Source organism: Lepidochelys olivacea (genome assembly GCF_965140295.1).
Source record: "Lepidochelys olivacea isolate rLepOli2 genome assembly, chromosome: 6".
NCBI lineage: Eukaryota > Metazoa > Chordata > Testudines > Cheloniidae > Lepidochelys > Lepidochelys olivacea.
The window spans coordinates 98753133-98777881 of NC_140416.1; the positions used below are offsets into that span (position 1 = coordinate 98753133).

General features: G+C 41.6%; 1 long non-coding RNA gene across 1 annotated transcript; it reads left to right on the forward strand.

Moving 5' to 3' along the window:
* Window positions 1-541: 541 nt before the first annotated feature.
* LOC311522781 lies at window positions 542-18439 on the forward strand. Its single transcript, XR_014712181.1, has 3 exons — window positions 542-688; window positions 17085-17272; window positions 18305-18439. It is a non-coding gene; the product is annotated as an uncharacterized lncRNA (long non-coding RNA).
* The last annotated feature ends 6310 nt before the right edge of the window (window positions 18440-24749 follow it).

Consider the following 24749-nt stretch of genomic DNA (forward strand, 5'->3'; position numbering starts at 1 on the left):
AGAAGTACTGAGAAAGCTGATAAGCAGCTCAACTAAAATTACTTTACACAAAAAAAGTGTAAAAAAAAAATCCACAAATATTGGGCCTGATCCCACATTTCTTGTTGCACCCAAATCTCCTGTTGAACACTAAAGGAGAGTTTCAGCTGTGCATGGAATGTGGAATCAGGCCCTTATTGTGCAAAGAACACAGAGTATTTTGCAAGTAGAATAAATGAAGGAAATTAAGAAGAAAGAAATATTATCGAAGTTAAACTTCTCCATAGGAATCTCTGTTCATTTGGCTTTTCTTCATGTCTTCTAAACTATCAGACTGTTTTGATCTGCATTATACAGTGCAAAGCACAGACAGTTAAGTTAATAAATGACCATCAGTTATATGGCCTAACTAAAAGTGTAACTTTTTCTTACTCATTTACAGGGGTGAAAGTAAAATGCAGTGGTCATAAAAATAAAAGAGAAGGGTAACCACAGTGCTATAAAATCCCTCCTGGCCAGAGGTAAAACCCTTTCACCTGTAAAGGGTTAAGAAGCTAAGATAACCTCGATGGCACCTGACCAAAATGACCAATGAGGAGATATGATACTTTCAAATCGGGGGAGGGGAGGAAACAAAGGTTTCGTCTATCTGTGTGATGCTTTTGCCGGGAACAGATCAGGAATGGAGTCTCAGAACTTCTGTTAGTTAGTAAGTAATTTAGCTAGAAATGCGTTAGATTTCTTTTGTTTAATGGCTGGTAAAATAAGCTGTGCTGGGTGAAATGTATATTCCTGTTTTTGTGTCTTTTTGTAACTTAAGGTTTTGCCTAGAGGGATTCTGTATGTTTTTAATCTGATTACCCTGTAAGTTATTTACCATCCTGATTTTACTGAGGTGATTCTTTTACCTTTTCTTTAATTAAAATTCTTCTTTTAAGAACCTGATTGATTTTTCATTGTTCTTAAGATCCAAGGGTTTGGGTCTGTGTTCACCTGTACAAATTGGTGAGGATTTTTATCAAGCCTTCCCCAGGAAAGGGGTGTAGGGCTTGGGGGGATATTTTGGGGGAAGATGTCTCTAAGTTGGCTCTTTCCCTGTTCTTTGTTTAACACACTTGGTGGTGGCAGCATATGGTTTGAGGACAAGGCAAAGTTTGTACCTTGGGGAAATTTTTAAACCTAAGCTGGTAAGAATAAGCTTAGGGGGTCTTTCCTGCAGGTCCCCACATCTGTACCTTAGAGTTCAGAGTGGGGAAGGAACCTTGACAGCAGCTCTTACTGGTATGGGGCTGCTCTGGCCCCCCTAGAAGGGGTGGGGGGTCAGCGTCCCCCAGCCAGTCATCTGCGCTCCCTGGCCTGCGCTGCCAGGGGCTCCAGCAGCAATTTAAAGGGCCCAGGGCTACCGCAGCAGCGGTGGCCGGAGCCCCGGGCCCTTGTAAATCGCAGCCCCGGGGCAGCTACTTCGGCAGCTGAGGGGAGGGTGAGGCGCGGCAAAAGGGGCGGCGCTTTAACATCGCTGCCCCTTTTGCACCTCCCATCTAGGGTGACCAGACAGCAAATGTGAAAAATCAGGATAGGGGTTGGGGGGTAATATGAGCCTATATAAGAAAAAAGATCCCAAAATCAGGACTCTCCCTATAAAATCGGGACATCTGGTCACCCTACTCTCATTGGCTGCCTTACTGGGTCATCGCTGCCCCTTTTGCGCCCCCCCCCCATTGGCAGCCCTGCTGGTAGGGACCTGGCAGCACAGCCGCTCGGGGGTGCAAAAGGGGCAGCAATGTTAAAGCGTTGCTGCGGCAGCGCTTTAAAGTCAGTGGTATGGGCTGGTACTGGCAGCTACCTTTTACCTGTATGCCGTACCGGCCTGTACCCCCTTACTTCCACCCCTGCTCATTTATAATATTATACTCTATTCCACAATTTTGTGGCTGGAGAATTTGCAACAGCATCTATTCATTACTGCAGAATCACTTATTTAACAAAACAAATTTCTAGTCCTTAAGGCTCTGAAGAAAAATGACTTGCCCCATAAAGTCTGACTCTGAAAATGAAAGATGATAATATTAAATGTCATCTTGTAGCCTCAAGATGAGCAGTGCAAATTTATTAATTGGTACACCAGCCTTTGTAAACCTGAGCAAACACCCTTAGCAAACACTTCATGCAAACTCACTGGTAAAGTTAAACAGTTAAACAGATTTATTGACTACAAAAAGATAGATTTTAAGTGATTATATGTGATAGGCAAAAAGTTAGAGTTAGTTACCAAAAGAAAATAAAACATAAGTACAGTCTAAACTCTCAACCCTATTAGACTGGGCAACATCTAGATTAAGCAGTTTTTTTTTTCTCACCCCACGGGATATTGCAGTTCATAGTATCCAGGTTTCACTCCTGAAACCTGGGCCGGTTCCCTCTGTTGGAGTCTTCAGTCTTTGAGTGTCCTTGTTGTTTGCAGCATAGGTGGGGGGAAGGAGAAAGGCCAAGCATGTGCCCACTGTGTTCTGTTTTATACCCTTAGTCCAGGGGTGGGCAAACTTTTTGGCCCGAGGGCCACATCCGGGTATAGAAATTGTATGGCAGGCCATGAATGCTCATGAAATTGGGGGGTTGGGTACGGGAGGGGGTGAGGGCTCTGTGGTGGGTCCAGTGTGCAGGAAGGGGCTCTGGGCTGGGGCAGGGGGTTGGGATGTGTGTGGGGGGGGTGAGGGCTCCGGCTGGGGGTACAGGCTCTGCGGTGGGGCTGGGGATGAGGGTTTGGGGTGCAGGAGGATGCTCCAAGCTGGGACCAAGGGGTTCAGCGCATGGAGGGGGCCAGGGGTGCAGACTCCAGGTGGCGCTTACCTCAAGCAGCTCCCAGAAGCAGCGGCATGTCCCCCCTCTGGCTCCTATGTGGAGGCATAGCCAGGAAGCTCTGCACACTGCCCCATCCACAGGCACCGCCCCTGCAAGTCCCATTGGCTGTGGTTCCTGGCCAATGGGAGCAGCAGGAGTGGCACTTGGGGTAGGGGCAGCATGCGGAGCCCACTGCCCCTACATGTAGGAGCTAGAGGGGGACATGCTGCTGCTTCCAGGAGCCACGCAGAGCGGGAGAAACCCCCAACTCTGCTCCCTGACTGGAGTGCCAGAGTGGGGCAAGCCCCAGACCCTACTCCCTGGCAGGAGCTTGAGGGCCAGATTAAAATGTCTGAAGGGCCGAATGCAGCCCCCAGGCCATAGTTTGCCTATCCCTGCCTTAGTCCATGTGCTTGGAGAACACAAGTCCAGACATGTCTGGTGGGTATTGCGGAGTCACAAGGTGAAGCAATATCCTGGTGACTCTCCTGTGAGTGAGAGTCACTGAATTGTAACTCCTCTGCTGGACAATTGCTGGAGATGTCTGTTCAGCACCCACCTGGGTGTTGGTTACCTCCCTTGATATTGTCTCTGGAGAGCTAGTATCTGGGTGCCTCCCAAACCCACAGCATATTTTAGTGACAACCATACAACACATTCTCATAACTTCATATGCATTAACGATAGAAATATTTAGACAGAAAAATTACTTTCAGCAGATCATAACCTTTCCCCTGATACCTCACACTGCCTGCTATATATGCAATATCACAATTGTATATAAATGAGGAATATGCGGGTTACAGGATGCTCCCCCAAGGTATAGAATATTACACACTCTGAAGCACCTAGCATTGAAGAATAAATGGACACAAATCTGACATCAGGAATCATAACATTCAAAAACCAGTAGGAGAACACTTCAATCTCTCTGGTCACTCAACAACAGACCTAAAAGTGGCAATTCTTCAACAAAAAATCTTCAAAGAGAGACTTCAACGTGAAGCTGCAGAACTGGAATTAATTTGCAAACTGGATACCATCAGATTAGGCCTGAATAGAGACTGGGAGTGGTCGGGTCATTACAAAACCTAAACTTAATTTCCCCAATACTAATTTCTCCCTACTGTTACTCACACCTTCTTGTCAACTGTCTGTAACGGGCCACTCTCTTACCACTTCAAAAAAGTTATTTCTCCTCCCTTGGTATCCTGCTGTTAATTGATTTATCTCGTTAGACTGACCTCACACTTGGTAAAGCAACCCCCATCCTTTCATGTATTTATACCTGCTCCTGTATTTTCACTCCATGCATCTGATGAAGTAGGTTCTAACCCACGAAAGCTTATGCCCAGATAAATTTCTTAGTCTCTAAGGTGCCACAAGGACTCGTTACTTTTGCTGATACAGACTAACACAGCTACCACTCAAACCTATCGGAAGACAGGATCATTGGTCTGACCCAGTACGGCCATCCTTATGTTTTTATTGCAAAATATAGATCCAAGTTGCCTCTGATACAGGGGACCTCGGTCACGGTTTCTTTGATATGTAATAAAAAGCTAGGATGTACTTGTGGGGGGAGGGGTAGAACAACGAAAAAACCAGAAAGCCTAATATTTTGGGGGAATTATGTCTGTGACATACTTAGAGAGATTAAACACCACCCAGTAAGAAATATATAAATAAAAGGTATATTAAGGCCCATTAAACATCCATCATCAAGCTTGGGGAGTCTTTCAGGCAGATGTTCTGTTATGAATTATTGTTTGTATCAAAATCAGGTGACTCTAGAGGTTACCGTAAGTCTGCTCTTTCCAGATGAAACCAGATGTTGAGTGTGAATTACTGGTAGATGAAGAGGATAGTGTAAAATGGGGGTAAGATTATTTGTTTACCAGTCATAAATGGATATTCTGAGGATTAGATCATGTTTGTACATTGCTTAAAATTTAAGTAGCACTTTATGTCTTCAAAAGTATCATTATAAGACAAACAGACCCTGAACTAGTGGGTTTTTAAAGTATGAAAATTAGTTGTCAATTGGAGGAACTGTTAGCTGAAAATATTGGCACCAATCCTGAAAGATGCCAAGTCCTCTCAATTCTAACACTTTAGAAGGGATGTCCCTTCAATGGAAACCTTAAAATGTACACGAGGGCCACTTACAACCTCAGAGAAGGCAATATCTAAAGAAAGAGTAAGGATGATGGGACTGGAGAGCGGGAGGGAGGTGATGCTCATTATTTCCACTGTGATTTGTAAGGCTGGCTGGAAATCCTGCCCACTGATGGAAAAATTTGACTTTTTATAAAAATAAAAATCAAGATGTGACAATTTTCAGCCACAACCCCAAAAAAACAACCTTTCATCCAAAATCCCAAAATTTAAATTCAGACATATCATGGTGCCTCATAGGAGGTCTAGTTCAGATACCTCATGTCCCCATTCTCCTCTATGACCTGGGCTCCCTGGCCGGGCTACAACAACTAAGACACATCACAGTCTCCCATCTTCATTATCTGCTGAAGTGTATCATGGGAGATGTAGTCTGTCTGAGGAACCCTGCCAATTGAGGAGAGTGATAAACCCAAATTACAACTCCCATAACGCATCACAGTGGCAATTCCAAAACAGAAAATGTTCAGGTTTTGGCCCAAAATCAAACATGTTATAGTTTTTGGGTATTTGGTTATTCAATTAAAAGTTGAAATTTTCCACAGAAAAGCAACTTTCACAAAACAAATTTGCATTTAGTCAAAACCCCAACATTTTCATCAGACAACTTTCCACCAACCCAAGCAATTATATTCCCAGACAAAAACTATGTTAAAGATACAGGTAGGTTGAGCATATAGATCAATAATTTAGGGTAAAATGTATTACAGGAATGATGTAATAATCACAAAACCAAGCATCATCAATCCAGAGTTAAGGTTAAAATTTAAAAGAAATCCACACATGTTAAAGAGATAGTGATTTGGGGTGCCCATTTGAGATGATCTGACACTTTAAAGGGGTCTGTGATTCAGAAAGAGCTGAATCACCATGTTCTAAAAAATCAGGCCGTTTGTAGTGTCTTAAGTTAGGACGCCAAATCACTAATAGCTTTTGAAATTATTGATCCGATATATATATATGTTACACAGACACCCCCCCCCCATATATTCATATAATACACAAAACACTGTAAAAACATTAAAGGTTGAAAAGTCAAGTCCTCAAAAGCTAGGAAATGTCAGTATTAAAGTTACCTGGGCAACCTTAATTTGTGCCCTTGTGCATATGCATATGATACAGTCTTCAGTTACATGATCACATTCTAGTGTTTCTACAGAACTGCCTTATTCAGTGCATAGGATGGACAGTGCTCATTTAATAGGCAACTACTCAATGTTTTGTTTTATCCTCATTTTTCCATGTGTGGCCTCATGCCTTATTTCTTGCACACTATTCACCCCTTCCTTATGGGATTTTCTCTGGCATTCATCAGTATAGTATCTGAATGCTTCAGAAACAATTTATCTTCATAAAACCCCTTTGAGGTGACAGAACATTATTATCCACCTTTTACAGATGAGTGGAGGAACGGAAATTAGAGTCAAAAGCATCACAAATTTTGGGTGCCTGATGTGAGATACCTAGGACCTGATTTTTTTGGAGTACTTAGTATTACGTTCAGCATACAGCTCCCATTGACATCAGATGGAGTTGTGTAAGTGCGCAGAGCTTCTGCAAATCAGACCCTCATGGTCTGACGTCAAACACACACAAAATGAGAAACTTACAATTAATGACCACCTCTGAAAAGTCTGGTTTAAGTGACTTGACACACAGGAACAGCGTGGCAGAGACAAGGTTAGAATCCAATTTCTCAGAGCAGCATTCAACTGCCTTAACCATGAGACCAACTTTTCTTCTTTCTGTAGTTCCCTGCCTCATTCACTACACAGCTTCCATCTTATGCAATAAATAAAGCAAGGGTTCAGTCAGACAACAGTCTCCTTCACTACACAACCTTGATCCATCCTGAAAGCCTGAAAGAAAATGTTCTTCTAACATTTTTCCTGTGAAGTGTCCTAGATTTTCAAAAAAGCAAACTGAAAAAAAACAAACAAACAAAAAAACCACCACAGGAATTCCATCATGTGGCATCTTATTGACACTTACATGGATCATCAGCAGGGTTCGAACCTTTAGATCCAAGGCACAGACCTCCACTTGAGATTTTGAGCTAATGGAGACTTGAGCTAAAGGAGAAAATGATAGGAATAGTAGGTTATCATTCTCCATGTGGACTGGCACTAGCGTGGGATGGGGCACACACGTTGCCACTGGGTTTCACAGATATTTGCTCCCAGCAGAGCAATGGAGAGACTCAGGCATCTTGGGGTCCGCTCCAGGGGGGAGTGTGCTCTAGTTAACACAGACCTTTTGCTCATTTTTCCAAAATTCTGTCCCTTTTTATTCCATCCCCTCCAATTTGTCCCTGTCCTAGGCTTGTCTCTTCCCCACACCAGCTTCCTGTCCCAGTCTACCCAGTCCTATTCACCTCCTTCAGTCTCTTGTCCTCCCTTTTCCAATACCGGCCTTTTTGCCCAGCCAGTTCCATTTCTCCCCTGCTGCTACTCAGACCTCTCTCTTCTCCTCCCCCTCTGCTCGTTCTTGATCACAGTCTCCCTGACCAGCCAGGCCCAGTTTCCTCCCTCCAACTGTCAGTCATAGTTTCTCTCCCTAGGGTTGCCAACCCTTCCGGATTGTTCTGGAGTCTCCAGGAATTAATGATTGTCATATGATGAAACCTCCAGGAATAGATCCAACCAAAATTGGCAACACTATTTCTTCCTCTCTTTCCACCCTAATCTCATTAGAACCCTTTTCCAAATCTACTTCTTTCCCTCTCTTACATGGCTTCCTGCTCCATACTGCCTGGGTGCTAGCAGGGATAGCAGATCATTGAGAACACAGGGTCGACAGGCTCCTTATTCTCTGTGCCTGGCCGTTACCAGGAGCAGCTGGTAGCAGCAATTACAGGACAAGTCCTGCTTCATCTCTGTAGCCGTGGTCTGGAGCATATTCAGTTGCTCATATGCAGTCTGGTCAGCTGAGAGGATGGACTTTGCAGATTTTAAGCTGTTAAAACTAAGAAATGTCTAGGCATGTGCAAATTGTGATTTTTCAAAAGCTTATAACTTGTCAAAATTGGGACAGATCTTTGTGGGGATGGCAAAAGGCACATCCATGATACAAAGGTCACCCCACCCTACCGATTTTCCAGTCCTTACTCTAAAACAGAGGACCCTTCAGTATTTCAAGTAAAAGGTCATTTTTTAAAAAAAAACATGTATTTTTCCCTGGCCTTATTCTTGGAACCAGCTGAAGTCTTCTAAAACAAATTCAGCCTGAGGCAGGCATCCAGCAAGGAAAATTTTAGCCCAGCCCATAAAAATTTAGCAAAGTTATGAGCAACTGAGAACAGGGTCTTATAATGGGAAGTGTCAGGCAACCTTAACAGGAAATGCTACCAGCCCCGCCTATAACTTCATTTTATAAATACACACAGAGCTTCTTAACAGAGAATCCTAGTGTCTCTTACACATTCAGAATACCAGAGATGTGCGTGTGTGTGTAAACACAAGTTATGACAGACCTTGGTCTCCTTTGAAGCATGTTTAACTGTTGTATCAGGGGATAATGGTTTCACTAATTCACACCTATATTATATTTTCCCATCTTAAAAATTTCGGTATTTTATAAATCTGGAGTTTTTTAAAAACAATTGTAATACAAAATTGCACCTTTCAACAACAAATTTGCACCTCTTCCTCTGAATTCTACATTGCTGAGCATACTGACATCTGATGAAGTGAGCTGTAGCTCACGAAAGCTTATGCTCAAATAAATTTGTTAGTCTAAGGTGCCACAAGTTCTCCTTTTCTTTTTGCGAATACAGACTAACACGGCTGCTACTCTGAAACCTGACCATTCTAAATGATTCATAATCACTGACTGAATAGCGAAGGCAGTACTTGTTTACTGAAGGACCCTACCCTGAGTCCTAACACTAGCCTGAGCTCTAAGCCAACTATTTCAAAAAGCAGCTTTACTTACAATCAATGTTTTGTTAAATCCCTTTCTTTGTTCATATCTAAACTTTATTTACATAAAAAATCCCAGCCCTTGACAAGATGGACAGTAAATAAAGAAGTAAATCTTTTAAAATCTGTACTATTTTCTTAGCTTCACATAGTGCTTTTCATCTTAAAGATTGCTAAAAGTACTCACTACATATTTGCCCAAACACATACAAAACCTGAAGTTTGCTTATTGTGCCAAATTCACTCACTCAGTTATATGTCAATGAAGTTACTAAAGAGACACCAATGTAACTAAGAGCAGATTTGACCCATTGACATTTTTAACCTAGATAAATATAAACATGCAAAGGCAGAGGACCCAAAACTGTTAGAAAATGAAATTTTAAATCAAAATCTCTTGTGACTACTTAGTATCCATTTTCATCAGGTCCTTCAAAAAGGACTCTCAGCTGTTGCCTTGCTCAATAATTTTGCATTGGTAAAGCACAACCAAAGCGCTTTACAGCTTTTTACTTCAAGAAAGGAAGAGATAGGAATAACTTTGACAACTACTGAAGAACAGCTACCCCGATGTGAACCACATTTGTTTAGCAGTACCCTGCAACACTACACAATAGCTTAAGATGGGAAGTGAAGATTGCAGTACCAAAATAAAACAGCAGGAGAAATTTACAATGGCAAAATGTAATTATTACAGTTGGAATTTGTCGAGAACATACAGTTTAAAGCAGTTTGATAAGTACTAAATGTTGAAGTCCTTTTCATTCAAGGTTCATATAAAACAAAAGAAGTTCTTATTTAGTGTAGTAACTAAAGATAAAAAGGAGTCATGTGATTTTTATGGCTGGTTTCATGTTTAAGTTGATAAGAGTTCCAAGTGTACTTACATCTGTGAGAGGATCTGGGATTATGCACGAGGCAGGTGCTTGAATGACGTTGCAGTTAACATTTGGCATCACCTTCTCGTTGGTCAAATCCTTTCACACCCTTCTTAAACAAAGAGCTGGCACTAGACTGCACTATATTGCATAACTAGCTGAGATTATATATTTTTCAGAAAACCCCATGTGCTAGCAGGAAGCTCTGTAAAGGAAAAAGGTTTCCGTCTGTCAGTAAGGTGCAATAAAGGATCATCACTGAGTCAACTCACGGACACTCTAGGCCTAGCCCTGCAGCCCTTGGAGTTGGGGCAGTGAGGGATGGCTCCCAGATGAGTCAATGGAAATTTTGCCTAAATGAATACCACAGTATCAGGCCCTAAAAGTTATGTCTAGGTCAACAAGGGTTTTAAAATTCAAGAACACATTTAACCAAGATTGAAAAGGAAATAATAAATGCATAATAAATATTAGGCATTAAAATCTAAACTGTCTCAATTCCACTGTGCCATGGGGCTGGCAGAGATAGCTCCATGTTACCATAAGTACAATAAAAACACCACGTTTCAACACAAGCTATTTTTTGAAATTCACTTTACGAAAATGTTCCTGTTGATATTAGGACTTGCACTTAAAAAAAAAAACAATCTTAAATTTCAAGGCATAAATTACCAGAGAATGACACTTTGAACTTTAATAAGCCAGTGCAGATAAAGGTTTAAGTTTACCACCAATTCAACATACTAAAACAACCTGCATTTTGCTCACTCCTGCTTTGAATTCAGAACAATTGTTTTTATTATTGTCGGTGTTGTGTTCCACATTATTAACTTAGTCAGTCTCCATGGAGTAAATAGTTGCAATCCCCACAGAGATGCATAATACGAGAGAGTTCAGATTCCTGCTGTTAAGTAAAAGAAGAAAATGATAGTGGTGTGGGTGGAGACACCCTCTCAAAGGAAAAAAAAGAAAGCATTTTCACCGATTTCTATGCAGTCCTGGATGTGTCCAGGAGGCAGCCAGAACTTGCGCTGCTGGAACAAATCCCCCTTCAATTGCATACCACGGCAGCTTTCCTGTGGACACAGTTATCCTCTTTTATTAAACAGCTTTGTCATCAGCTAAGCAGATGAGGATGGAGAGAGTCAATGGAAATCAATACAAAAGCCTCCAAAGCAAGTTCAAAGTGACATTGAATAAATGCTTTAAAAAGCTTTCACTAGCTCTTTGGAGATACATATTAATGCAGGAGTGGCTTGAAAATACATTCCTTGCACACTCCAAACTCCCTCTGAAATGGAGGGGGGAGGGACAAAGAAGACAGGATAGGGCCCAAGAATAAGAAAGTCAGTAGAGCTCAATTTTAAACTTTCATCCATTTCTTTTATGATGCAAAGCTAAACATCTTATGTGGGCCAGACCCAGACCATGAGGAATTAGCGAATGAGGCACAGTATGCAGAGCCTGGGTCTTGCATGCTCTACACCTATGTGCTATGGTAATAGTAGTGTTAAAGTTACTTAACAGACTGATAATTACTTGTGTTGAGCAGAATGTACATTCCCAAAGGAAGGATTTCAGAGTTTTATTCCTTATAAGTGAGTTTTTGTGGCATTCAGGTTACACCAACATTTTTGCATTGCTTAGCTGTTTTAACACTATAACAAGATAGAGGGGTGAAGGCAGTTTAAAGATAGAATCAGAGACTCTCTAGTATAAGTCCATCTGTGACTGCTGTTCACAAATAAACATCACCTACACAAAGATCTCAGGCTTCTAGATTTTCTGGTTTAAATTCTTCCCAAAAGGATTTACAATCTTTACATATGTATTTAAAGAGCTGATGTATTTCTAAATTACTTTCCTGTTTTCTGTAGATTTTTTCAGTTTCAAAGTAATGTATGAGATGAACATGAAGGCAGGAATAATCTATTGAAAACAGCATTTGATGAAATTGTAAATTTTACAGAAAAGTAGTAAAGAATTTCCCTGCTAATTAGAGCCTAGGGAATCCAACATGGGAGAGAGAGTCAGAAACTCCTGCGTTCTACTTCAACTTCTGATACTGACCTAGTATATGGCCTTAGACTGTCCTAAACAGTTTAAAATTAGGTACCTAAACCCATATAGACACCTCAGTGAATGGACTTATTTGCAGATCTGAAGATCCCATAACATTTTACCTCATTAACACAACTTTAAGGGTTGTATTTTGCTTTACTTGTCCTGTTGAAAGTGCTTTTTGTCATCTGGATGGTCTTTTAAACATTGGATCGGTTCCCTTTAAATATTTATAGTGACCCATATAGAGCCCCCAGGGTAGTACGCAGTAGCAATATCTGGAAAGGGGCAAGGGAGAAGTGGTAGAGTAAAGAAAATTTGCAATAGTGGATTCTCCTGTTGGCATAGGTAATCCACCTCCCTGAGAGGCAGTAGGTAGGTTGACAGAAGAATTCTTCTGTCAATCTAGCACGGTCTACACTGTGATTAAAATTGACTTAACTTTGCCATTCAGACATGTGGATTTTTCACACCCCTGAGCAATGTAGTTATGCCAACCTACTATTCTAGTGTGGACCAGGCCTAAAGGGGACTGGGAAAATTGCTGCAAACAGAACATTTTGAGTTGAGCTACTGAAAGCAATGGTTTTGTAGAATCTGTGACAAAAAGTGAAGTCCTCCTTTATTAGATCAAGCTGTAATGCTTTATACATGTTAAAGTAATTTAGGTTCTGACTAAGTGCTGAGAGACACTCTTGCTTTGAGCTTGTAATGCATGAATATTGATTTTTCCCCCCTCATGTTGTGAAGTACTGTTTTGTTAACTACATAAAAGAATGTAAACCATTCCATGCTGAGTGGGAGTGTGATGTGCAACACAGAATTAGGTAGGGCAAAGGCAGATGGGAAAAAATGAAGATAATTTCTTTGCTCTGAAGTATGTTTATTTCCTCCACTGAAAATTAGAGTTTTGAACACGGTGCTCCATAGATTTAGTGTTTTACTGTTTTTCCTTTGCTTTCCTACATCCTTACTGTAGATTGCAGCAATACGATTACTTTATTAATAGATAAATGTGGAAATATTGCTGAATTTTTAAACTAATATGGTTTAAATAGGCCTACAATCTAGTTACTCAACCTGGATATTCTTCCATCTTTCTAGCTGCATCTACACCAGAAATTAGATTGGCTAAACTCCAGGGCTTGATACCACTGAGTGACATAACTAGCTTGAGCTAAAATTTTAAGTGTACACTAGGACTTAGAGAAAGCAAAGGACCACATTGCTTTGCTTCTAGGCTGTCTGCTTGGTTTTATCTCTGTGTGCTCTCTTTGTCCCTGCATGTCACTCCTTGTGCTGTCTGTTCCATATACCTATCCAAACAATACCCAGCTAAGCCCCACTGCTCAGCAGTGCAAATGCCTGGGCAGACTTCATTATGCTTTGTTTTAGGTGGGGCTTCTTAACAGTCTCTTACAGCGGTCTTAAATGAAGCACACATTCACACCCATCAGTTTCAATGCGGTTTAACAGAACCCATGACAAGATTTAACCAACTCACAATAATATTTTACAACATTGGAGTAGACTGATAGCAAACTTCACATCTGACCAATCTTACATCCACGGGCAGCGGGTGACCCGCCGGCTTGGGGAAGCTAGCCCCTGGCCGGCCCCAACCCACCCTCTACCCCCGCCAGAGCCCAGAGTTTCCCCCGGCCCCTGAGTGCCGGCGGGCAGCCCCAGCAGTCTTCCTCCTTCCCCCCCCCCGCAAGCATCAGGTGGCACAGCCCCAGAACCCTGGGGGGCCCCCAGCGCTAGGTGACCCCAGTCACCCCAAGTTCCGTCCTGGCTGGCTCCGGCCACTCTAGCCCTATGCTTAGGCCCAACCAGCATACTCCCCTTAAGAGGAGCAGCCATCCTGCCTGGGCTGGGACCAAGGGGGAAGAGCAAGCAGGACAGGAGGGGGCCTTCCGGACAGAGTGTAGGCAGGGCCATGCTGGGCTGTTTGTGGGAGGCATAGCTTCCTGCAGTCTACGATACATGCTGCCCGTGCTTACATCACACCTTATTTGGCTTATTGCACTGTCCATTTAACTGCAATGTGAAATTGAACCACGCACACAGGTTTTGGAACAAACTTCCACAAAACCTACCTGCTATAGAGAGGTTTCATTTAAAAAGAAAAACAATTCCAATTAAACAATTATTGAACAAATAAACATGCTCCTGTGTCACAGACTGTACCCTTACATTCACCACTTCTACAAGACTCTGATACATTTTGTACAAAGAATGCCTTGTGAGGTATCCTTTGAAAACTCAATCTACCGGACACTACTATCCTGGTAAAATGTGAGTAGCAACACTGCAAGTAAAGTTATAAGATTTTACTGTAGGACATTGCTGAGACATGTTCCAAGTTTAGAAAAGCAGGCACAGACCAGTTCCTCAAAGGCAAAAGGTTAGCCGTCACCTCAGCGAGGTGTCAACATAATCAAATGGATTATTATTGGGTTGAGCAGGAAGAAGGGTGTGAGCGAGAAATTTACATCTGGGCAGCCAGACTTGCTATCGCCTGAACCTCAGTTGGAGAGGATTCTTAAAGAAGAGAAATGCTATAACAAGGGAGAACAGAGAACACAAGTCACCTCTGTCCCCTCATCTCTACTCACGGCATCCAAAATGTTTGAAAGACAAAAGAAGAATCACTGAACTGGGGGACTGTCCTGGCTGAAAGATCCAGCCAGACTGCTGTAAGCATATAGTGAGAGAAATATGAGCTTTGAGTTCACTTAGCTTGATAAATTAGGTATTAGTTTTACATTTTTTTCTTTGTAACCAATTCTTTTATGCCTCATTACTTGTAATCACTTAAAATCTATCTGTAGTTACTAAACTTGTTTTATCGAAGCAAATCTGTTTGGATTGAAGGGCTTGGGAACCTCCATTTGAGAAACAAGGTTTGTGAATACCATTTTCTACTAATGAAATGACGGACTTGCTATGAGCTGGTAGTGCATAGAAGGAAAGAGCTGGGCAGTACAAGATGCACATTTCTGGGGACAAGTCTCGGACTGGGAATTTGCTGATGTCACTCTGTAATACGATTCAGGAATGGCTGGCTAGAAGCACTCCTATTCAGCTGAGAGTGATTTTGCATGCTAGAGGCTGTGAGAGAACAGAGCAGGAATGGTTGTTCTCACCGCCAACCAGTGTAAAAGGCACCTCAGATTGGAGAGTTGGAGGAGACACAGCTGTTCAACAACCCAGATTGTACCCTGGGGAATGTCACACCCAGTAGCCCAAATACTGCAACATTTTGTTCATGAAGAAAAATGTAATTCACTCAAAAAAAAAGTAAACTAGACTAGTCTATTTGCATTGATTGAGCTCAGAGAAATGCAAGAGTTTAACAAACATTTAAAAATGCTTGCAGTTTTAATGATCTGAACTGTTTAAATAACAGGTTAGGACTTTAAAAAAAACAGGTTTAAAATAGTACAAATGTCACAATACGTGTAGTATTTACTATAATTCCAAATGTATTTTATTGGTAGATTTTCCCATGGCATTTATCTGAGCACGTCTCAATGACTTTAGCCTCACAACATCCCTGTGAGCCCACAAAGATTCAGTGGTTTTCTCAAAGTCACAAAAAATAGAACGGAACCAAGAATAAAAGCCAGGTGTGTTCCAGTACCTTACCCACAAGTAGGGTGACCAGATATCCCGTTTTTATAGGGACAGTCCCGTTTTTTGGGACTTTTTCTTTTATAGGCACCTATTGCCCCACACCCCCGTCCCGTTTTTTCACAATTGCTATCTGGTCACCCTACCAAGGCCATCCTTCAAATAACAAAGGGATCAGCCTGCAGCTCATTGACACCAGAGTTCTGTCTGTCAGAAGAAATCATCAAAGTATCCCACTAAACGGTTGACAAAGGTTACAATACACTGTCGTCCTCCCCCCCCCCCCAACAAAAAAAAAATCAAGAAATCTTGTTCAGCAAGTTAAAAAAAAAGAATGAGGTTTATTAAGTGATCATAAAACCATATTTAAAATACTAGTGTTTTAAATATCCAGATCAGAAAGTTCATGGAGCTTCATGGGAAAGGGAAAAGAGAATAATAATCAGTGTCAATTTGAAACTTTTGCCATGCATCTCCTTCCTCATTTCTACTTATAGCTTTGAAGCTGAACTTTCATCCCACAATATCCATTTCTGAGCTTCAAATGCAGCCTTGCTGGGTAAGGAATGGTGACTCTTGCATCCATTGCTGTAACCATGGTTATCACTTTGTAACTGAAGACTGTTGTTTCTATGGATTTGAGAGCTCATTCATCTCTGTAGGTCCAGATTCTCAGCTAAATTGCCGTAGCCCCATTGAAGTGAAGTCCAGTTTATATCAACCGATGATCTAGCTCAGAGTCAAATTTCTGACGTACATGTTCTGCCAGAAGCTGGTGTGCTGATGAAGGTGGCAAGGTTGGTACTCTGGCTTTGGCTCCTTTTGTGGACCACTTTGATCTGGTCATACAGCTTGCCATTTGCAAACTGTTTTCAGACTCTTCCCAGAGGATAGAAGAAAGTTATCACCCCAGTGACTTACTATTTGACAGGTTAGAGGTAGTAGTAATAATAACTGGACATATTTAACTACCCCAGCCTGTCAGGTGACTAATGCAGAGGTGCAATCGTGGGGAGAAGAAAGGGGGTGCTGAGGAAAAAGTAGCTGAGAATCAGAAGGTGCCATGGGTACTGTTCAGGCTGTTTTGAGCTTGATGAGAATGTCAGCATCTGCTATATCTCAGAAAGGTGTTTGGAGGTTTACTATTCGTGAATCATAAGCAAAACTAGTACATGGACAATATAGAATCTGTTACATTTTCTCTGTTATGTGAGTTTTGGCTTTGAAAACTGGGTTAATACCATAAGTCCTTTAATTATAACCTGCTTTGAATCAATCATATAAAAAAAGGATATAGTTTGCTCAAGAAGTCCCCCCCCCCAGAGAGTAGATGCTGTAGGGCCAATAAATGCCTGGTGTGGATGGAGGCAGCAAAATCTAGTGGATTAGAACACAGGGCTGGGCCTCAGAAGACCCATGTTTTATTCCCAGCTGCAGCCCGACTTAATGTGGAGCTTGGGTAAGTCATTTAATGTCTCCTAGATTCAGTTTCTTCATCTGTACATTAAGGAGGAGAATATACTTATCCTTAATTTTGCATTTCCTCTGTAACAGTGCAACTATCCCATTTCACATACCGTACTTTCCTTTGTAGGAGCTTTGAGGCATTCCTCTGTTTACAACGATGTATCAGCTTACTGTTGAAAACTGGCAGTATTTCATCATAATGTCAAGAACGTGTTGCACCGTCACCATCCATGATTCCCAGTATCTATATGTGCTGCACTTAAAAACTTGATTTTCAAGTAGTTCCAGTTTCTCACTTCATTCCATCATCATCAGGTACTTTGAGAAAGGTCTTGTAGTAAAAGACATGTCCCATGCCTGCGTTTCTTTTCTCTTTTTTTTTTTTGCCAAATCCCAGTGAGATGTGGTCAATACGCTCTGAAAAACATCATTGCCTCAAGCTACACAGATTTGACAGGCAGAACTTCTGAGGTTCTGTCCTGATCCCAGGGCAAGTCTTGAAGCTGTGGTAAAAAGTTAACACTCCGGCTTGTATAACTTAGGTATAGTTCTGAATTTCCAAGTCAACTCATACTTGACTAGTCAAGGGATGGTTTCCACAGGCTAGGGAGGAAGGGAGCATAGCAGAAGATGGACTGTGAATTGGAGAGTGCCAAACAAAGACTATACTTCAGCAGAAGAGCTTGCACTTGAATTCTGTCTATGCAGCCATCTTTTAATATAGATACACACTAGACTGGAGAGGACTGGATTGCCCTGCACTTTTCGTCTTCAGTTCACTGGTTCACATGTGGCATAGGTTGGTAGCAAAGAAAAGTTGTTACCATTGGCAAGCTGTGGTCCTTAAAAGGATTCTCCGATCAGATAAGAGTGCATGTGGGCATTGTGATGGTGCCATTCTTGTGAATGCTGCCACTGGCCATTATATTACCTAACAAACTTATCAAGCATTTCTTACAAGACAACATAAATTAACTCTCCACATCTAATAAGATTTGAGATGATCACAGAGGGGTTATTTTTATGAGAAAAGTTCAAATCCACTGTGAAATGCTTTGAAGTTCACAAATGTTTTAGGCACCTCCTCATCCATAATATAAGACTAGATAATGACAGTTATCCTCCTTGGTAAAATGCTTTGAGATAGATGGGCAAGTGTAATAAGAGTTACAGTATTATTCAATATTTCTGCCCACTTGCCATTATAAAATAGGTGGGACAATCAGCAAGACCTCTGGAAGGATGTATCCTAGTTTCTAACCACCACTGAACATTCATTGGACTGCACTGAATTAACTGAATGTGAAGAGTAGAGAGTGATGTCATCTGCCATTTTTTGTTTTATAGATGCCAAGAAAAGCACCAAACTGAAGCATCAGGAAGTACATGGGATTTAACAAAGCTGAAAAATTATTGAAAGTTCCTAAATAAACAGCTAAAATCACCAACACTAAATCATTGCAATAAAAAACTTTGTCAGTAGTTACCAGTATGTTGCACTGTTTTCAGAAACAAATCCTTGTTTTTGTTCCTGCACTATTTTCCCTCCAATCTGCACCTCTTTTTTGCAAGACAAGCAAGGCAAGAAAGCAACTGGGTTTGCCTTGTTCCATGTCACTGATTCCACGTCTGATTTTGGAAATGTGAAGTATTCCTCTAGTGCTACAAACTAGCAGGACAAAGTCCATTCTTTTGCCATGGCTGGTGATAAACACTGGCTACAAATCAGGAAAAGTTGGATTCCTAGCATATTTATTTTAAAAGTAGTCCCCAAGTATTTCATGCTTTGAGTTCTCACTGCACAGAAATCTGTGAGCAATATGCTACTCCTAGGTGGACTTCCTTATGTAGATGCCAGGAACCACCATTAGAACTTCTCCCTGATTTTCCCTTCTGGGTACAATAAGTAGTGTGATTGTTCCTTCCTCAGCACACCTGGCAGAGGTTCTACCTTCTGAGTTAGTAACTAGCCCAAGGAGCATGTGGATTTGGGGACATTGATGTACATGGAACACAAAGAACGCCTGGAGGCTCTGGGCCTCAGCACAGTTCCTTTAATGCTCCCTTCTACTATGGCAACATGGGTCTTGGAAATCAAGCTACCATGCATTCCCATTATCAGTGGCAGGGAAAAAACATACCTGGTAGAGAGGGAGAGTTGCAGATACATAGGCTGTTATTGCAAGTCACTGCAGCTGCAACTTACAGGTGGGTTTGAGACTAACTCATTATGGACTCTAAAGTAGCATGCCATAGAAACCAGCTGCTCCTCAGCTCCCCAAACCTGTAAAGATATTGACCAAATGGTGGAAGTTAAGAGACGAGCAAGAGAAATGATCCAGGGACTGGAGCGTGATATATGAAGAAATGATTAAGAGAGAAATATGCATAGCTTGGTTACAAAATGATCAACAGAGAATGGGGGGGCAGAAAGAAGAGGAACGTGTACAAGAGTCTACAAAAAGAAAAGGCGTACTTGTGGCACCTTAGAGACTAACCAATTTATTTGAGCATGAGCTTTCGTGAGCTACAGCAAGTGAGCTGTAGCTCACGAAAGCTCATGCTCAAATAAATTGGTTAGTCTCTAAGGTGCCACAAGTACGCCTTTTCTTTTTGCGAATACAGACTAACACAGCTGTTACTCTGAAAAGAGTCTTCAACTAATTTAAAGCAAGGAAAGTGATTACATAGCTCTAGCAGTAATGGACCTAATCCAAAGGCCAATGAAGTCAGTGGAAAGATCCCCATTGAATTCAATAGGCTTTAGAATCACCCTCTTAGGAAGACACTGGTGACAGTGAGATCTATTAGGACATGTAATATTCTCCCAGTGAAAAAGAGATGGAAGCACTATGACTTGTGTGTTTTAAACAAAAAAAATAGACAAGGTACTTGTCCATGGACTGTAGGGATCTAAGTCTGCACTGAAATGGAGATTGATAGATTTAACATGCCCATTGTCTGTAAAATTGTATATCTGATGTACATCTATAGAAATATGGTTGAAGACAGAAGCCCTTCTACAGACTTCTCTATGTAAAAAATTATGGGAGACATGTTATTTTAGGAGATACATTATATTATAGTGATGCTGTGATACCTAAAATAGCCTTCGAGACCAATCCCACTTTCATTGAATGCGATGGAAGTTGTGTCAAGGATTTTGATGGGATATAGACTGGGATCTCACTGTAAGCTAGATAAAAGAATGTAAGCCATCGAAAGCAATGTTTGTAGAACATGGTGCTGCTCTTAGCAATGGTTTTTTCCCATGCACCAAGCATCAGATCACGTACAGGGTTGTGTTTACATTGTGATGTAATTTTACACAGAAGCTGGAAAAACAAGAAAGGTGACTCAGCATAAATCATACTGGACAGGTTTTCTGGCTGCAAAACAAACTCATAACTCAGAGCTAAAGCTATGTGTGTCAGACAAATGTCAAGTTAAGCAGCATGTGTATTTATTTTAATGTTTAGAAATTACCTCGTTACATATACATGTCTTGCCAGCAAAGAAAGGAGCTGGTGTTATCAAATGGATTTTCCAGGACAGAAAATTACAAGCTATTATTTCCCTAAATATAAACACAATCAATTACCTAAGGAGTTGAGGGTTTTTTAAAATATATTATGATTTATAAGCTCAGTACAACATTCATCCATCTTTAAAATAAGAATCTTGCATTGTTTTCTCAAAGGAACACCATCAAATTGAAATCTAGAGAGTTAAATGCATTTTTATGGGCCTGGTCTAGAAGCAACTCTACATCTAGATCAACTAAAAGTTTATTTTAAACTGATTTAGTTAAACAGGTGCAACTTTATGTATGTACATTCTTAAGAGTCTGTTTAAACCTGGTGTATAGCCAGTGTTAAACTGAAAAGTGTGCCCAGGCAGGTGTCTGTGCCTGTTCAATTAGGTCTGTTTTCAAACTGATTTAAGTTGTACTGGTGCAACCTCTGAGTTAAGACAAGGCCATGCACTTGTAACCCACTGGTCAATGCACGATACAGATCTCCCTCTATGCTGATCCTCATAGGGAATAAGCTCATGTCTGGGAACCAAGCTACTGTGGGCCTCAGACCCTTTGGATGAACTTCCTTTGTCCAGAAGTAGTATGTGTGTGTGAACATGTCCCTGGGTGTGTAAACATGTCCCTATCTACCCAACACACAGAAGATATGGGTCTGTTAGAGTGACAGCTACCAATCCCTGGCTCCTTATCTCTGTGAGTAAGGGCAATTTCCTGGACAAACCTTAGTGAAGTAAGTTAAACCATGTGGAATGAAATTTAAGTATTTTGGGAGCTGGTTGCATTACAAATGCAAATGTTCACTTACTATTGTGGGATATATGGAACTACTTTTGGAGGAAGACAGGATTAAGGCAATATTTGGGGTATTGTGAACTTCAAAACAAGACTATGTTGAACAACATAGCAGACAACTGACCTTTTGGGACAATGTGTGAAGTGGCATTCTTAGGAAATTCTGGGTTTCGTGGGGGAGGGATTGTAAACCCCCACTTGAACAGCCTTTGAAGGGGGAGACCTTTTGTCTGCTGAATATCTGTTACATAAGGATAGTTCAAAGACTCAAACTGGATTCTCCAAGGACCAGACAAAGAAAGGACTTCTGAATAAGTAGCCTGAGTTTAAGCTGACTCAGGGCCTTCTTTCTGATACGGCAGATGAACAGGACCTCTGGTCCACGGAGGGTTCCAATCCTTAGGGAAGGTTTGGAAGGACTTTGACCTTTGGAGGCCCTCATAAGACTGAGTTTTTCTTCTAAGCAAAAGGTGTGATTAACTTGAAATCACAGGAAAACCCTTGGGTGGGGTGTTGAAGAACTGCTCCTTCCAGAGCCCATGTTGGAGGGGGTTATCTCTGGTAAGCTTATTAGTATGCATGGAAGTTTTTACTGTTTTCAGTACATTTCCTCTGTAGTGCTTTTACCTTAATAAAAGAGGCTTGCATAGGAAATGATGTTTGGTACCTTATAACTGTAGCAATCACACTGTGTACCATCTCTGAGGAAAAAAGTGAAACAGGTCAGCTGAGGCAGACCCTCTTTAGCACAGTGAAGGCAGGGAACTGATCAGTCTGGAGATACTCCATTCAGGAGGGAGACACACAGGTCTCCACCCAAGAAAGGCAACAGCTGACACCTGAGAGCAGGTGCTCTTGCTTGGCTACAGAGAGGGACATTGTTGATAAGCTAAGCTGTGGAGGTCCCCAGGCCAAACCCTGGTGTGTCCTCGAAGATGCCCTGAAATTCTCTTCCCATTGTTTGTGGTTTTACAACTACATTTTGAAAAGTTTTTCTCTACCCCTTGTTGCTGTGAGAGAATCAAACTAACATATAGGAGAAATGGACTATTCAGGAGAAATGGTGAAAGTGATTATACACCACCTATTGCCAAATGCACAAAGTAAATTAACTGAAATAAAAGAGAAATATTTTCTCTAGCCTTTTCAGTGATAGCCAGCTTGGGCGTTACTTGTAACCAAAGTAGTTTTAAAAAATGTTCATATGCAAGAGTGATTTCTTTAGGTTGCCCCTTTAAGCAAAGCTCTTTGCTACATTTTCCCTTCTCCTCCATCTTTTTTGGATGGTCAGAAGTAGACATCAAGTGTACATGCGACTTCACTAACTGGTGTCAGAAGATTGCTCCTAAGGTGATGGCTATTTTTCCACTATTGCAGCTTTATGGGTGAAATCCTGGCCCTCATTGAAGTCTGTGGGTGATTTGCTATCAACTTCAGTGGGGTCATTGTCTCACACAAGTCTTGATAGCATGGCAGCTACCAGCTCTTGAAGAAAAGAAGCAGAATTTCTTACCGTAGGTGCTGGAACTAGCGGTGTGAGGGGTGCTGCCGCACTCCCAAAGTGGTTTCCATTATATACAGGGTTTTCAGTTTGGTTCAATGGCTCTCCGTACCCCTATTATAAAAATTGTTCCAGCACCCCCAGCTCTCACACGACAGGTAGTCACACTGCTCTCAGTAACTGATTCACCTTAACTTCTTTACAATATACAAGACAAGCTGAGGAAGAGGATCTATTAGAAAACAAAACAAAAAAAACCCGCACATTAGGGATTAATTTCTTTTGCATATGATTTAGAGCATTCTCCTGCAAAGCAGTGCTTAATTTGTGCTGCAGCTTTCCAGGGCCGAGACTGGGCTTGGCAGTTCATAACTCTGGTACCTCAGGGCTTGCTGCATCAGTTTTGAAAGTAAATTAAATTGCTTGAGCCTCAGCACCTCTTTCATTACAAATTGCTGCAAAGAGCCAAACTTTCAGGAGCTCAACGTATACATATATGAGAAGTTACCTGGGGTGTCAGCTGATCTCTTATTAACATTGCAATAACTTGTAAATGCTTTTGAGGCCTATGTGTGGATGAAGACAAAGGACAAACTCCTGCTTCGGCTGAAATCAATAGTAGTTTTATTGCTGATTTCATTGGGAGGAAATTCAGGATCTAGGTCAGGCCCAGAGGCACCAAAATTTTGCTCAACTCCGCTAGTGTACGTCAAGCCTTTCTACGCAGATATTTCCTTGTGGTCCTGACTCCACACCCGCAGTCTCTGATCTCCGATCCCCATGCTGCCTCCCTAAGCAGACTTCCCATCTAGTCTACATTGCTGATGGAGTCCTTGATCAGCCACCTCCCAGTTGATTCATGGTTTATCATGGGTTAGCTGCTACTGCATCTGCTCCAAGGACCTTGAATGAATCCCCCCTGGCTGAGAACTGAGTTATTGGCATAATACCACAGTTTGTTGCCTTTTTTGTTTTAAACAGGAAGCACTCAAAAAACATTTCCACTTCAGGGTGTTATGTCCCCTGGGTAAAATACTTCTTCCCTATCCAGTCAGCACCACACACTTCTCCCATTCCCAACAATAAAAATCTACTCCATACTTTCAAATGCATCAGTTCTTCCCTACCCCAATCCTCTGTCCCAGTACCTTCCAACCCACTGTATTCTTTCCCCTTCCCAGCACCTCATGGAAGCTCCTGTAGGTAACTCCCTTACCTGGTAGCTGTTCTTTGAGACCCTCAGCAGTGTTGTCAGGTGGGTCATCCTGCAGTCTCTGGCTTGTGTTGGGTGAGCAGCTTTCTTACCTGGTTGCATCTGGATCATCACTCAAGTGGTGGGGGATTGCGGGGGGGAAAGAGATGAGAAGATTCTTGAGGTTACACTCCCCATTCAACTAATCTATTTTACACAAAAAAAGCAAGCAAGGGAGAGAGAGAGGGAGGAAGAAAATATATTTCACCCCTTTCTCCTCCTTCTCCCCCATTTTCCTGCTGCAGAGGAATCCTATAGCTCTCAATTTCTTTCAAATCTCATCATGTTGCATTGCTTATATATTCTGCATTGCTTATATATTCTAGGCTACCTTGGCAATGAAGAGAGATCCAGAGCTAATTTTAAATGAGAGATCTTTCTTTTCAGAACCCAAACGAGTAGTCCTTTAACATAGGACTCATGTGATGCCCCTCCAGTTTGTCGGTGGAAAAAAATACTGAAGCTGGAAAATATTAATTGCTGTATGTGGTTAATGGGATTTTCTTTCTAGATGGTAGAAAACCTTGTCATCTAATTTCTCTCTCTCACACACACACACACACTTCTACCCCCACAAACCTCCTTCTGAACATTATTGTTTCAAGAGACTTGCAGAGAGTCCTCTTTACCCTATAAAGTAGTATTATATTGTGCTACAAAAGGGAGTCCAATAATTGTTTTTACACCCTATCCTTTTGTGCTTGAAGCT